The sequence below is a fragment of the Trifolium pratense genome, linkage group LG7 (genome assembly GCF_020283565.1).
Source record: "Trifolium pratense cultivar HEN17-A07 linkage group LG7, ARS_RC_1.1, whole genome shotgun sequence".
Lineage (NCBI taxonomy): Eukaryota > Viridiplantae > Streptophyta > Magnoliopsida > Fabales > Fabaceae > Trifolium > Trifolium pratense.
Window position 1 is genome coordinate 9,148,652 of NC_060065.1, and position 14,838 is coordinate 9,163,489.

The 14,838-nt window shown below is 35.0% G+C and overlaps 1 pseudogene; it reads left to right on the plus strand.

Moving 5' to 3' along the window:
- The first annotated feature begins 6,762 nt into the window (after positions 1-6,762).
- LOC123895801 lies at positions 6,763-8,828 on the plus strand (annotated as a pseudogene).
- The last annotated feature ends 6,010 nt before the right edge of the window (positions 8,829-14,838 follow it).

A 14,838-nucleotide genomic window follows, 5' to 3' on the forward strand; every position in this document is an offset into this window, starting at 1 on the left:
CAGGTAATGCTATGTTCATGTTACCAAATGGAACAAAATTTGTCATTAATGATGCTTTATATTCTCCTAAATCAAAGAGAAATTTGTTGAGTTTTAATGACATATATCGTCAAGGGTTTGACACTGAAACTGTAACTGAAGGCAATATGAAATATATTAATATTACTACTAATGTTTCTGGAAAGAAGAAAACCTTAGAAAAGCTACCAAAATTGCCTTCGGGATTACATTATACATATATACATAAAATTGAATGTAATTTGGTAGTAAAAGAAGACCCCAAAACTATGATTTTATGGCATGACCGTTTAGGTCACCCTGGCTCAACAATGATGCGAAAAATAATTGAAAGTACTCATGGTCATCCTTTGAAAGGTTTAAAGTTTACAAAAGAGGATAAACCATGTGAAGTCTGTTCTCTTGGAAAACTAATAACAAAACATTCACCAGGCAAAATTCATACAGAATCACCTGCATTTCTTGAAAGGATTCAAGGTGATATATGTGGACCTATCCATCCACCGTCTGGACCATTCAGATATTTTATGGTATTAATTGATGCATCTAGTAGATGGTCGTATGTTTGTTTATTGTCAAGTCGTGATATGGCATTTGCAAAATTTCTTGCACAAATAATTAAATTAAGAGCACAATTTCCTGATTATACTATAAAGAAAATTAGACTTGACAATGCTGGTGAATTTACATCAGAATCATTCAATAATTATTGCATGTCGGTTGGAATCACTGTTGAACACCCTGTTCCTCATGTGCATACACAAAATGGCTTAGCTGAGTCGTTAATAAAACGTCTTCAATATATAGCTAGACCATTAATAATGAGAACTAAGCTACCAGTTACTGTTTGGGGTCATGCAATTTTACATGCTGCAGCACTCATCCGTCTAAGGCCGAGTGCTGATCATAAACACACCCCTTATCAGCTTGCAATTGGTAAGGAACCAAATATTTCCCATTTAAAAATTTTTGGTTGTGCAGTATATGTCCCAATAGCTCCACCACAAAGAACAAAAATGGGACCTCAAAGGAGATTGGGAATATATGTAGGGTATGAATCACCGTCTATTATTAGATATCTTGAACCTTTAACAGGTGATGTTTTTCAGGCAAGATTTGCTGATTGTCATTTTGATGAAACAAAATTTCCAACACTAGGGGGAGAAAATAAACACATAGAAAATGAAATAACATGGTATGTACCATCTTTATTACATTTGGACCCATATAATAAATCATGGGAAGAAAATGTAAAGAAAATAGTACACTTACAAGATTTAGCAAACCAACTGCCAGATTCATTCACTGATTTGAAAAGAGTGACAAAGTCACATGTACCAGCTATAAATGTCCCAGCTAGAATTGATATTTCAAAAACAAATGATGTAGCAAGTACATCCAAGGCACGCTTGAAGCGTGGCCGACCTATGGGATCCAAAGACAAAAATCCCCGAAAAAGAAAAGAAACAGAAAAGGTGAATATGATTGAAAGTGATCCTGAAAAGACACTAGATAACAACAAATCCATGATTGAAAATTGTGCTCTCGAAGAAGCACAAAATGATGACAATGAGATCATTAATAATGAAGCTGATAACAAGAATGATCTCGAGATTTCAATAAATTATGTTAATACAGGAAATCTGTGGAGCCGAAAAGGTATGAACATTGATGAAATATTTTCGTTCTCAATTGCATGTGAAATCATAAACGAAAATGATGATCCTGAACCCAAAACTGTGAATGAATGTCAAAATAGACATGATTGGAAAAATTGGAAAGATGCGATAAATACTGAGTTAAACTCTCTTAAAAATCGAAAAGTATTTGGACCCATTGTGGATATACCTGAAGGTGTGAAACCTGTTGGGTATAAGTGGGTCTTTATAAGAAAACGAAATGAGAAAAATGAGATTGTAAGATACAAGGCTCGTCTTGTTGCACAAGGTTTTTCCCAAAGACCAGGAATTGATTATGAGGTAACATATTCTCCTGTTATGGATGCCACTACTTTTCGTTATTTAATTGGTTTATCAGTGTTTAACAAATTGGACATGTATCTCATGGATGTTGTTACTGCTTACTTGTATGGATCACTTGATAGTAACATATATATGAAAATCCCGGAAGGATTTAAGATGCCTGAAAACTCAAAACCCAGAGAGACGTATGCAATAAAGTTGCAGAGGTCATTATACGGGTTAAAGCAGTCAGGACGCATGTGGTATAACAGACTGAGTGAATATTTATTTAAAGAAGGCTATGTAAATAATCCTATTTGCCCTTGTGTTTTTATAAGAAAAACAATATCTGGTTTTGTAATAATCGCTGTCTATGTTGATGATTTAAATATCATTGGTACCAATAAAGAAATTAAAGAAGCAAGAGATTACTTAAAGAAAGAATTTGAAATGAAAGATTTGGGGAAAACCAAATTCTGCCTTGGTTTGCAAATTGAATATACTAAAAATGGTATATTGGTACATCAATCAAACTATACAGAAAGGGTATTGAAAAGATTCAACATGGACAAAGCCAACCCTTTGAGTACCCCAATGATGGGCAGAACATTAAATGTTGAAAAGGATCCGTTTAGACCTAAGGAAGAAAATGAAACAGATCTTGGCTCTGAAGTACCATACCTCAGTGCCATTGGGGCACTCATGTACCTTGCCAACTGTACAAGGCCTGATATAGCCTTTGCAGTGAATTTACTAGCAAGATTCAGTTCATGTCCTACAAAGAGACATTGGAAAGGAATAAAACATATTTTTCGATATCTCCGAGGTACTTCTGATTTTGGTTTGTTTTATTCTAACAATACAAGACCAGTTTTACTTGGTTATGCAGATGCAGGATATTTGTCAGATCCACATAATGCTAAATCACAGACTGGATATGTGTTTACATATGGTGACACCGCAATATCATGGAGATCTCAAAAGCAAACACTTGTAGCAACTTCTTCAAATCATGCTGAAGTAATTGCCCTCCATGAAGCTAGCAAAGAATGTAGATGGTTGAGATCAGTAACTCAACATATCCAAGGAACGTCTGGTTTACCAACTGATAAGAATCCAACAATTTTGTATGAAGACAATGCTGCATGTGTTACTCAGATGAAAGAAGGTTACGTCAAAAGTGATAGAACCAAACACATCCCTCCAAAATTCTTCTCATTCACACAAGAGCTAGAAAGAAACAAAGAGGTTGATATTCAATACATTCGTTCGAGTGAAAATGTGGCCGATCTCTTTACAAAGGCACTTTCTACATCAGTCTTCAAGAAACACGTACGAAGTATTGGAATGCGTCACCTTCGAGACCTTTGAAGAAGAATTACCTAGACTTGGTTAAGGGGGAGCATAATGTTGTACTCTTTTTCCCTTATTGAGGTTTTTATCCCAATGGGTTTTTCCTAATAAGGTTTTTAACGAGGCAGCACATGTTCCCATCATAATCTCCTCGACCAAGCTTCAATAAAGCACCATGATAGATATTTCAAAGGGGGAGTGTTATAATAAATTGGAAAATCAACAAAATTATCTTGAAAGACATTGGTTATTATTAATGTTGAAATATCTACCTATAATGTCAACTTAAAATAGTAATGTAAAATTATCAATGTAAATGTCAACTTGCAATAGTAAATCTAAGTTAATGTATTCATAATTTTAGTAGTATAAATACCACCCTTTGGATCATGTAAAAGACACCCTTGAGAGCAACAAGTAATCTCATAAAACTTCTCCATTCTCTTCATTAGTATAATATATATTTATAGTATTATAACTACATTAGTAATTTATATCATTATATTAGTCCTTGAAGGATACTTAAATATTTGATTTTCTCAACACATTCTTTATTTTCTTCTCAATGAAACACGCACAGAACACATTGTTGAATTTACGGTGTTGGGTCAGTGGGTCAAAGGATCAAAGAAACTCATTTTTTAATTTTCTTCTTCAACAAACGAGAAACAATACTGAAATACGCACAAGAACACATTGTTGAATTTACGGTGTTCGGTGGGTCGCTAAGTATCAAAGAAACTCGTATTATGCTGGATCGTTCGCTACGGTAATTTTTTCTCATTCTTCATTATTAACATTCAATCTTCTGCTTCATAAAATCAAAATCCTTTTTGAAAATGAGGGTATAAACCCTAAATCAAAACCCTAAATTAACAATATTCAATCTTCTGCTTGAAATGAAAATAGGTATAACCTTACCCATTTTTCTCATTCTTGATCATTCAAGAACATTCAATCTTCTGCTTGAGAAAAACAAAAGAACCTTAATTGTCCAAAAAGTGTTCTGTCCCAAGATCATGTTTGGTACCAATATTTTAAAAGACAGTTTTTTTTGACGCTATGATAATGGAATTTCACATGTTTTTGGAATTTTCATTCCAACATATTTTCCCTATGATGGTTTGAGATTGATACCAATTTTTTAATTCCTCATAATTCAAGAACATTCAATCTTTTGCTGGAAAACACAAAACTTTAATTGAGGAAATCATGTTCTGTCCCAAGAAATTTCAATCTTCTGCTTATTGGAAATTTCATTCCAACATATTGGTTTATAATTGAGGAAATGTTGATTTTTTCATTCTTGAGTATTCAAGAACTTTCAATTTTCTGCTTCAGAAAAAAATGAACATTCAATTTTCAATTTTTTGTAAGGGATTGGATGTCTTGATGCCCAAAAAATGTTGGATAAATTACTTAATGACCCTAGTCCCTCAATATGAAATCTAGTTGTTGCCTAATGCTATTCAAGCAATATTCTCTCTATCGGTGTCCTCTTTTCTATTAAAAAAAAAATTATGAATTTTTATTCATAATAAATAATGCATGAATAGATATATATTCTGCTTCGATGACCCTTAGTCCCTAAATTCAATTTTTGAACTGCAATTAGATGTGATTTTGCATTATGAACGTAGTGACCCTTGTCCCTAATGTTTCATAAGTTTTATAAGGGACGGATGCCTTCATAAGTTTTATAAGGGATGGATGCCACAATGACCCGTGAGGAAAATGCATTATGAATTCTTTATTCATAATTGAAAAATTGGATGGTGGCTTAATGACCCTAGTCCCTGAATGTGAATTCTAGTTGTTGCCTTAATTGCTACTCAAGCAATTCTCTCCATCGGTGTCCTCTTCTTTTCTATTAAAAAAATTATGAATTTTTATTCATAATAAATAATGCATGAATAGATATATATATTCTGCTTCGATGACCCTTAGTCCGGAAATTCAAGTTTTGAACTGCAATTAGATGTGATTTTGCATTTAATGACCCTTGTCCCTAATGTTTCATAAGTTTATAAGGAATGGATGCCTCAATGACCCCTGAGGAAAATACATTATGAATTCTTTATTCATAATGGAAAAATTGGATGGTGGCTTAATGACCCTAGTCCCTGAATGTGAAATCTAGTTGTTGCCTTAATTGCTACTCAAGCAATTCTCTCTCTATTGGTGTCCTCTTTTCTATTAAAAAATATTATGAATTTTTATTCATAATAAATAAGGCATGAATGGATATATATATTCTGCTTCGATGACCCTTAGTCCCTATATTCAATTTTGCAACTGCAATTTGATGTGATTTTGCATTATGAACTTAATGACCCTTGTCCTTAATGTTTCATAAGTTTTATAAGGGATGGATGCCCCAATGACCGCCGAGGAAAATGCATTATGAATTCTTTATTCATAATGGAAAAATTGGATGGTGGCTTTCAAAGCAAAGCAATTTTAATATGAATTTTTTTTCAAAATGTGGATGGTGGTGTCTATATTCTTTTTAGACCCTAATTGTGAAACTGTGACTAGTTGGTAATTTATGAGCTCACTAACTCCAAATTCGACAATGAGATGGATATACTCTGTTCCATGAGGGGATTGTCTTGGTTGCCCAAAAATGTTGGATGATGCCTTAATGTGAAAGCTAGTTGTTGCCTCAAATGCAGTTGTAATATAAAAGACATGGATCATATTGTGCTTTGATGCCCTAGTCCCTAAATGTAATTTTGCAACTACCATATGAAGTGATTTTGCAAATGCCAAAGGAAGTGCTTCCTTGTGTTTGATTAGCCTACTAATAAGTGCTTCCTTGTGTTTGATTAGTCTAAACTATTTCTTATAATATCTATTTGGTATATATGGCATTATGCAGACAACCTATGCCATATAAGGATGCTTGCATTGTGATAAATGGAGGAATCCATAATAAGGTTGTGTTTGTTAGTCTTGGTCTTTTTTACTGCGACCTATTGTGAGATCGGATAAAATTTGGTGGGTGTTGGTATAAGAATCAGCTAGTAGCACTATATTTGTGTTGATAATCATACATGTAAGTTTTGGATTTAGTAACTGAAAAAAGGTATAACCTTACCCATTTTTATCATTCAATACGATTCAATCTTCTGGTTGATAAATATGAAACCTTTTATTGGCGAACATAGTGATGTTCAGGTTCAACATGCTAATAAGGTGGTTAATTTCCAAGGTTCAACGGTGATTTCGAAACTGAAATCTCACGGAACTATTAGTGGAGGACTGTAACTGAAGTTGAAAGTATGCTGGTGGATGAAGGGAAGTTTGATGGTTAATTTCCAATGCACCAATGTAAATATAAGGAATCTCTTGATGGGTTTAATTTGAAGGTTAATGGTTGAGAAGTGTGTTTGTGTTTGTTTGAAATTGTGGTGTGGAGGAAGAGAAGATGGAGGGTGAAGAAGGAGGTTGTGTGAGGTTGAGCAAGAGATTCAACGATGACAAATGTGGAGGAGAGGTTGATTATAAGACTAAATCGGGTACCACTTGGAGCCATAATCTTCTTAACCAAAAACGGTGGCATCCTTTGTCGTATCCTAATCAACGGCGTAAGTGGATTGCTGAACAAACTCATGCTCAGCACGAACGGAAAACTGAAGAGGTTGCTGGTGGGGCAAGTAGCTTTCCTGCTTATTATTCCCTTTCCATTTCGCTCAATTCAATTCTGATGTCAATTACAATATTACATAACCCTCTTATTGTGTTTTGCAGTATGCTCAGGAGCAAGAGTTTTATCGCCAGACAGCTCTTATCTCCAAGAAGCATAAGGAAATGGTTTTATTTTGCACCCTACACTTTTTCTTGTTACTTTGTTTCTCTTTTGTTGGCTGCAATATGGTTTTTCATATTTGTGTTTTGTGTGTGTTTAGGTGGAGCTTATGCAAGCTGTTAGCTTTATGTATGTTCGTCCACCTGGTACGATCCTAAAAGTGCTAAGGCTGCAGAGATGAATGACGAGAAGAAAAAAGAAGATATGGTGAATAAGGAGCCTACACAAACCAATCACGATGGACCTTCCTCTTCATTGTACTTCTTCCTCACTTTGCCTTGTTTTCTTTCCCCATGCAATCTATAGTTTCTCTGTGATTTTTTTTTTCTTTCATTTCTCGTGTCATTGAATGTGTTTGTGAATTACTTAATTCCTAGGCCGCCACATGGAGAGAAGAAAAAACCAAGGCCAAAAGATGTTTTTGGCCCTGCTCTACCAACTGAAGAAGAATTCGAAGTTCTTAAAAATGTGCCAAGGTATGTCAATTAGTATTTTTGTTGTTTTCTTGCATGGATAATTTTTTCGCACGACATTTCTGATTAGTTGGGTTGCTTGGTGTTGCAAACCAGAAAATGGAAATTCTCCCCTCATATTTAGTTGCAATTACTGTAGAGATACATATTATATATTATACGCAATTTCCTGATCAAACTAGGATCTTGGACATAGGTTTTTTTATAGCATAAGCCTCTTTGAGATTGCCATTGTTGAGGTTTTTTTTCTCTATTATCTGTTGAATATGACAAACACAACACAGGGGCAAGCTTACAAATTTGTGACTGACTCACTTGGCTGCTATTGCGTTTGTGTGTGTGTGTGTGTGTTTTTAATTTGGCTAGGAACAAATTAAAGTTGAAGTAAGGATAAGCTGGATTGTTGGTGAAAAATGTCCCAGCCTAGATACTAGATGAGCATGTATTATTTTCTCTATATTTTGTCTAATGTTGAATCGGTAGAGTAGACCTGTTCTTTTCAAAAACCTTTATTTTCCCTCTGTTAAGTTAATGATAAAAGCAATAATAAATTTATTTCACCATCTACGTTGTCTATAGCGTGCCATGGCGGAAGCACATAGCGGAGCCGGTGGCCACTGTGACGCCTTCGGCCTGTGAGGTGCCTTGCACAGTTGCATATTGTGTCTGCTATTAAGTTTTCAGGGCCAAGTTTCAAACCTTATTTTTAAAACGTTGTCTTTTTTTTAAAAGGTATAGTTGTCCTTTCTAACCCTTTAAGTGATCTAATACTTCATTTACTATTTCAATTCCCAAATTTTCTTTCATCTTCTCTTCATTTATGATAGAAACCAACTGATATATAAGAAAGAAATAAGGAAAATCAATTAGATTACAAGAATGATATCGCAGAACTTCGAGGGTCTGCACCTCCCAATGCCAAAATGGCCTCTTTCCCAATCATCCCTTCTATTTATATGCAACACTTATGTGACAGTTATTTTCTATAAAAACTGTCTATTCTTATCTAATTACTGTTTATGACAGTTATTTTCTATAAAAACTGCTAACTAATGATTAAAACTACTTACTAATAATTACTAACAAGGCCCATTATTATTGATATCTTAATTAAGGCCCATATCTAACAATACTCCCCCCTAAACTATCACTTTGTCCTCAAGGTGATTAAAATAAAATAAAAAAACAATTACAAGTCCATATCCAAAAGAATGCTCCCCCACTAGTTGTCATAAAAACCAACGTGTTTTCTCAATCTTGCAGCCCAATTTAACTCCCTGGGTCCCACGGATGAGGGGACAAATCACCAAACATTTTGAAATTATTGCAGTGACATTTGTTGGCCTTCCCCTGCAGATTGGTGAATGTGGGGAATCTCTTTGTCGTCTTTGTGCCACAGACAACAACACCCATGTCTGGCAGTTTCAGCAGTAGAAATGAATCCTGTAATAGATTTTATATAGAAGAGTCTTAGAAAAGGTCACTGGTTATAGTAAACATGCAAGAAATTCTTTTTTTCTTCTCAACCACTGACTCTTTCCCTCCACCAGCAAACTTGCCGCCTCCTTCTTTATTAGTGTTCTCTTCCGTGGGCTCGTTTTTCCGACCATGGATGTTCTGATTTCTTGATACTTTTCTTGATTTCACATTCAAACTTTGTTCTTGATTCGGTAGCTCTACCGAATCAGTTTCTTGATACTGAATCAGAACTGCCTTTGTAAAATTAATGAACATTTTTTTCAAGAAAAACTGATATGCTATGTGCTGAGACCCTCAGGCTGAAAGATAAAATTTGTTTGCTTTGCTATGGTAATTTTTTATTTTCATTCCACATATTTGCATTGATGCATATTCAGATACTCACTTTCTCATTCTTGATTATTCAACAACATTCAATCTTCTGCTTGATAAAAAGTAAATAACGATACTAATTGAGCAAAAGGTGTTCTGTCCTAAGACCCTATTTGGTACCAATATTTTTAAAGGTAGAACTTTTTTGCTTGCTACGGTAATTTTGGAACTTTCAAGCCAATATATTTGCATTGATAGATGTTGTTATACCCATTTTTGATTTAGTCAAAAAAATGCAATCTTTTGCTTGAAAAAAGGTACAGCCTTGCCCATTTTTCTCATTCTTGATTATTCAAGAAATTCAATCTTCTGCTGGAGAAAAAATAAAAGAACCTTGTTAATTGAGCCTTGGTACCAATATTTTGAAAGATTAACTTTTTCGTTTGCTATAATATAATTTTGGAACTTCCATTCCAATACATTTGCATTGATACTTGTTGGGATACCCAACTTTTTCATTTTTAATTAGTCAAGAAAATTTAATCTTCTGCTTGAATAAAGGTAGAACCTATTTTTCTCATTCTTGATTATTCAAGAACATTCAATCAAACTTTAATTGAGCAAATGCGCTTTGTCCCAAGAATATTTTGGAAGTTAACTTTTTTTGTTTGCTATGGTAATTATGGGATTTTCATTTCAACATATTGGTTTATGATTGATACCTCTTGTGATACCGATTTCTTAAATCTAGATAATTCAAGAACATTCAAATCTTCTGCTTGAAAACAAGAAACCTTAATTGAGGAAACATGTTCTGTCCCTAGAATCTTCAATCTTCTGCTTATTGGAAATTTCATTCCATCATATTTGCCCCTTCTGGTTTATAATCGATACATGTTGGGAACGATGATGGGCTGCCGATTTTATCATTCTTGATTATTCAATAACCTTTAACCTACTTCTCCGATAAAAAGTGAACCTTAAAATTTTGTAAGGGATATGATTTCTTGATTCCCAAACAATGCTGGATAAATTACTTAATTGGGACTCAAGCAATTGTCTCTATCGATGACCTCTTTTCTGTCAAAAATAAATTATGAACTTTATTCATAATGCATAAATAGATATCTATTTTGATTTGATGACCCTTAGTCCCTAAATTCAATTTGCAACTGCAACTAGAAGTGATTTGATGTTATGAACTTACTGACCCTAATCGTGAAACTGTCACTAAGATGATGTATAAGGGCATTTGTGCTTTGATGACCTGGTCCATAAATGTAATTTTGCAACTACAATATGAAGTGATTTTGCAAATGCAAAATGGAGTGCATGCTTGTGTTGGATTAGCCTATTGATAAGGGTTTCAAAGAATTCTCTAAGGAAGATAAGAATCTACTAAAGGAAAGGACAAAGAAACTAACTCTTTGGAGTCTGAACTAACTCTTTCGTTTGCTATGGTAATTTTTGGAACTTTCTCATCCTTGATTATTGAAAATATCTAATCTTCATCTTTATTAAAATAAAAGAAACTTAATAATTAAGCAACCAAGACCCCTGTTTGCTACCGATTTGTTTAAAGATTAACTTTACTCTTTTTGTTTGCCTAGGTAATTCTGGAACTTTGATTGCAATATATTTGCATTGGTAGTACATGTTGAGATACTCATTTTTTTAAATTTTTTATTTAGCCAAGAACATTCAATCTTCTACTTGAGAAAAAACGTATAGCCCTACCCATTCTCATTCTTGATTATTCAAAAACATTCAATCTTCTGCTTCCGAAAAAAAAAAAAACCTTAGTTGAGAAAACGGTGTTCTGTCCCAAGATCTTGTTCGATACCAATGTTTTGAAAGATTAACTTTTTTATTTGCTATGCGGTAATTTTGGAACTTTCATTTCAATATATTTGCATTCATACTTGTTCGGATACCCATTTTTTATTTATAATTATTCAAGTACATTAAACTTTCTGCTTGAAAAACAGTAGAACCTTACCCATTATTCTCATTCTTGATTATTCAAGAACACTAGAAAAAAAAAAGTGAACCTTCAATTTAGTAAATCAAAATTTAAAGGGTATTAAAACCTATAAGATTGTGTATAATATGGAATCTTTTTCCATTATCTGAAAAAAGGGTGGAGTATATTTCCCAAGTAATAGTAGCCCCAAATTTGACGGTTGGAATCAAAGAATATATGTTGTTTTATAAATTTTGTAAATGATGGATCATAAATGCCTCAATAACCATAGAGTAGAACGTTGGATGAACATAATGATCCTATTCACTAAATGTGAAAGCTAGTTGTTGCCTTAATTGCCACTCAAGCAATTGTCTCTTTCAGTTTCCTCTTTTTTGTCAAAAAATATATATATGAATCTTTATTCATAATGCATGAATGGATATGAGAGTGATTATGGTGCATAAACGAATTCCTTATGCACCATGCATAAATAACACACAAAACCATTCCATACTAAAATGGTTTTGGATTACAACCCTCTGAAACCATTTCACAGTAAAAATGGTTTTGGCATGATTAAGTACATCTAATGTGAAACCATTCCACAACAAAAATGGTTTTGGCATGATTTTAGTTTAAAACTAACTACGAAGCAATCTGATGACGTTCATGGGTTGTTGTTGTTGATTTGGGGGTGGGAAATAGTGCGTTTGGAGATTTGTTAGATTTAATTTGATGGTGGAGATTTGTTTATGCACCATGCATAAGTTTATTCCTTATGCATAATAATTCATGCCAATGGATATTTGTTGTGCTTTAATGACCCTTGCATACTATTATTATTTAAACAAATTTCCCATGGTTGCATTAAGTCAGTGGGAATCATAAGAGTCCGAATAAAATCGAATACTATAGTTTCTTAATTTAAGGTAAAAAAAATTATATTTTAAAATATTATAACTGAATTAAAATCTGAACCGTCTAATATTGATCGGACGGTTCCTATGTCATAATCTCACACCACCTTAACCCTAATTTTTTATTATAAATAAGAGTAACAAATGAGAGTAAAGAGACCATGGGAAGGCAAAACTGAAAACAGAGAGGAGAGAAAAAAATGTAGACTCATCTTCAACAAATCATAAAAAATAAAAAAAGGAAGATCTGATGAGTGAAGAACGAGAGGAAAGCAACAGTGCCGGTACTGCCACTAGCCCCGGTAGCCGGTCACATCACAAGTCCGACCAACAACCACCGCAGGCCACCTCTCCATTGCAGATCCAGCGCAGCTGTCCCTGTCTCTGGTTCCCTCTCACGCGTAGTAAGAGCCAAACAACACCCTAAGTATGGAGAGACTGATAGTTTCGATAGAGTTTTTACTAGGAGACGTGGCAAGAATAATGTAGGAGAATAATTCTGTTGCAGTGAATAAGGGATGTGGGGGACAGATAGCAGAGAGAGAAAATAGAGTTGATTTCTCACTAATAATGATGCAGATGGCAGAGAGAGAAAACATAGTTGACTACTATTAATACTATTAATGATACAGATGGCAGAGAGAGAATGAAGATCTGAGCACTATTTATAATGGACTCATCATTGTAGTTAATCATGTCTGAATTTTAGATGCTTATATGCATGTGGAGACCCTGAGTAGCTCGAATTACTCAGTTTATGTTTTTCATTCATTGTTATTTTTCTTACTATTCCATTGTACTTCACAATTAGATCCCATTTGAACTCTAATTGGTTTTACAGAAATAGTATTCAGTCAATTTCCCTATTTCTATTGTTTCCTTACTGATTTTGGTTAGATTACTAAATTGGATCCTATCAATTTGGTATCAAGAGCTGGTTGATCCATTTGCGAAATGGAAGGCGTTAGATCAGATTCAGTCGAGCAGAGACTTGGATCGTTGGAAGCGACCATGGAACATATTCGTGCGATGTTGGTGGATCAACAAACACGTCCACGACACCGGCGAGGATGACCTCAACGTCGGGGGTCACCACGGACAGAGGACGATGATAGCGACCGGAGTACGGCGTCGCGAGGTGGTGTTAGCCACACGCATCGGTATCAGGGTAATCGGAGGAAGTTGGAGATTCCAATTTTCAAAGGTGATGATGCGTATGGGTGGCTAGTACGTATTGAGAGGTATTTTCGTCTGAATGGAGTAAGGGTGCACGAGAAATTAGATGCTGCAGTGATTGCCTTGGAGGAGAAAGCTCTTAACTGGTTTCAATCGTGGGAGGAGCAAACTCCATCGCGAGCGTGGGATGAGTTCAAAATAGCCCTGATACGACGATTTCAACCAGGGATTTTGCAAAATCCGTTAGGACCCTTGTTGAATCTGAAACAGAGAGGGACAGTTATGGAATATAGAGAAAAATTTGAGATGTTGGTTGCACCCATTAGAAGGGAAGAAAGGGTGATGTTGGATAGCATTTTTCTGAATGGATTGAAGGAAGAGATACAAGCTGAATTGAAACTATTTGAGTGTCAGGACATAGCTGAACTCATGGATCGTGCTTTATTATTGGAGGAAAAGAATGAAGCATTGTTGAAGAGAGGTATTGGAGGTAGAGAAAAGGCTGAAGGGAAGGATAGAAGCAACACCACCAGGTTTAGAGATCCTGGGGATTTTGGTGGAACTATGAAGGAGGTGGAGAGGAGTGGAACTAGTAGTGGTTATAAATGGAAAGGAAAGAGCTTGAGTTCGGCTGAGCTTGAAGACAAACACAAGAGAGGGTTGTGTTTCAAATGTGGTGAGAAATGGGGTAGAGATCACATGTGCAAATTCAAACATATGAATTTGAGGTTGTGTGATTGGAGTAGTGATGAAGAAGTACCTGCGGTAGAGGAGGAAGAGAAGCATAATGAAGTAGAGGTGGAATTAAAGACTCTGAAGCTATCATTACATAGCAAGGAAGGACTTACTTCAAACAAGTCTTTCAAAGTCTGGGTGATGATTGGTAACAGAAGGGTCCTCACATTGATTGATTCTGGTGCTACTAGCAACTTCATAGCAACCAGATTGGTGGAGGAGTTAGGACTGAATCTGAAGAACACACCTATTTATGTTGTTGAAGTAGGCAATGGTGAGAAGGTGAAGAATCAAGGTGTGTGTGAAGAGCTGCAATTCCAGATTCAAGGGGTAAATTTCAAACAACATTTTTTTCCTAATGGAGCTAAGTGGTTCAGAAATGGTACTGGGAATGGATTGGGTGGCTAGTTTGGGAAACATATAAGCTAATTTTGGAGACTTGCGCTTGAAATGTGAAGTAGATGGGCAGAAGTACACCATTCAAGGGGATCCAGCTATGTGTAACAGCCAAGCTACTTGGAAGGCAATGATTAAGGCTCTGTCAAATGAGGGTATAGGATTCTATATCCATACTTTAATGGAGGTCAAAACAGTACCCTCAGCAAACGAAGATGTGTATGAATGAGAGAAGATAATT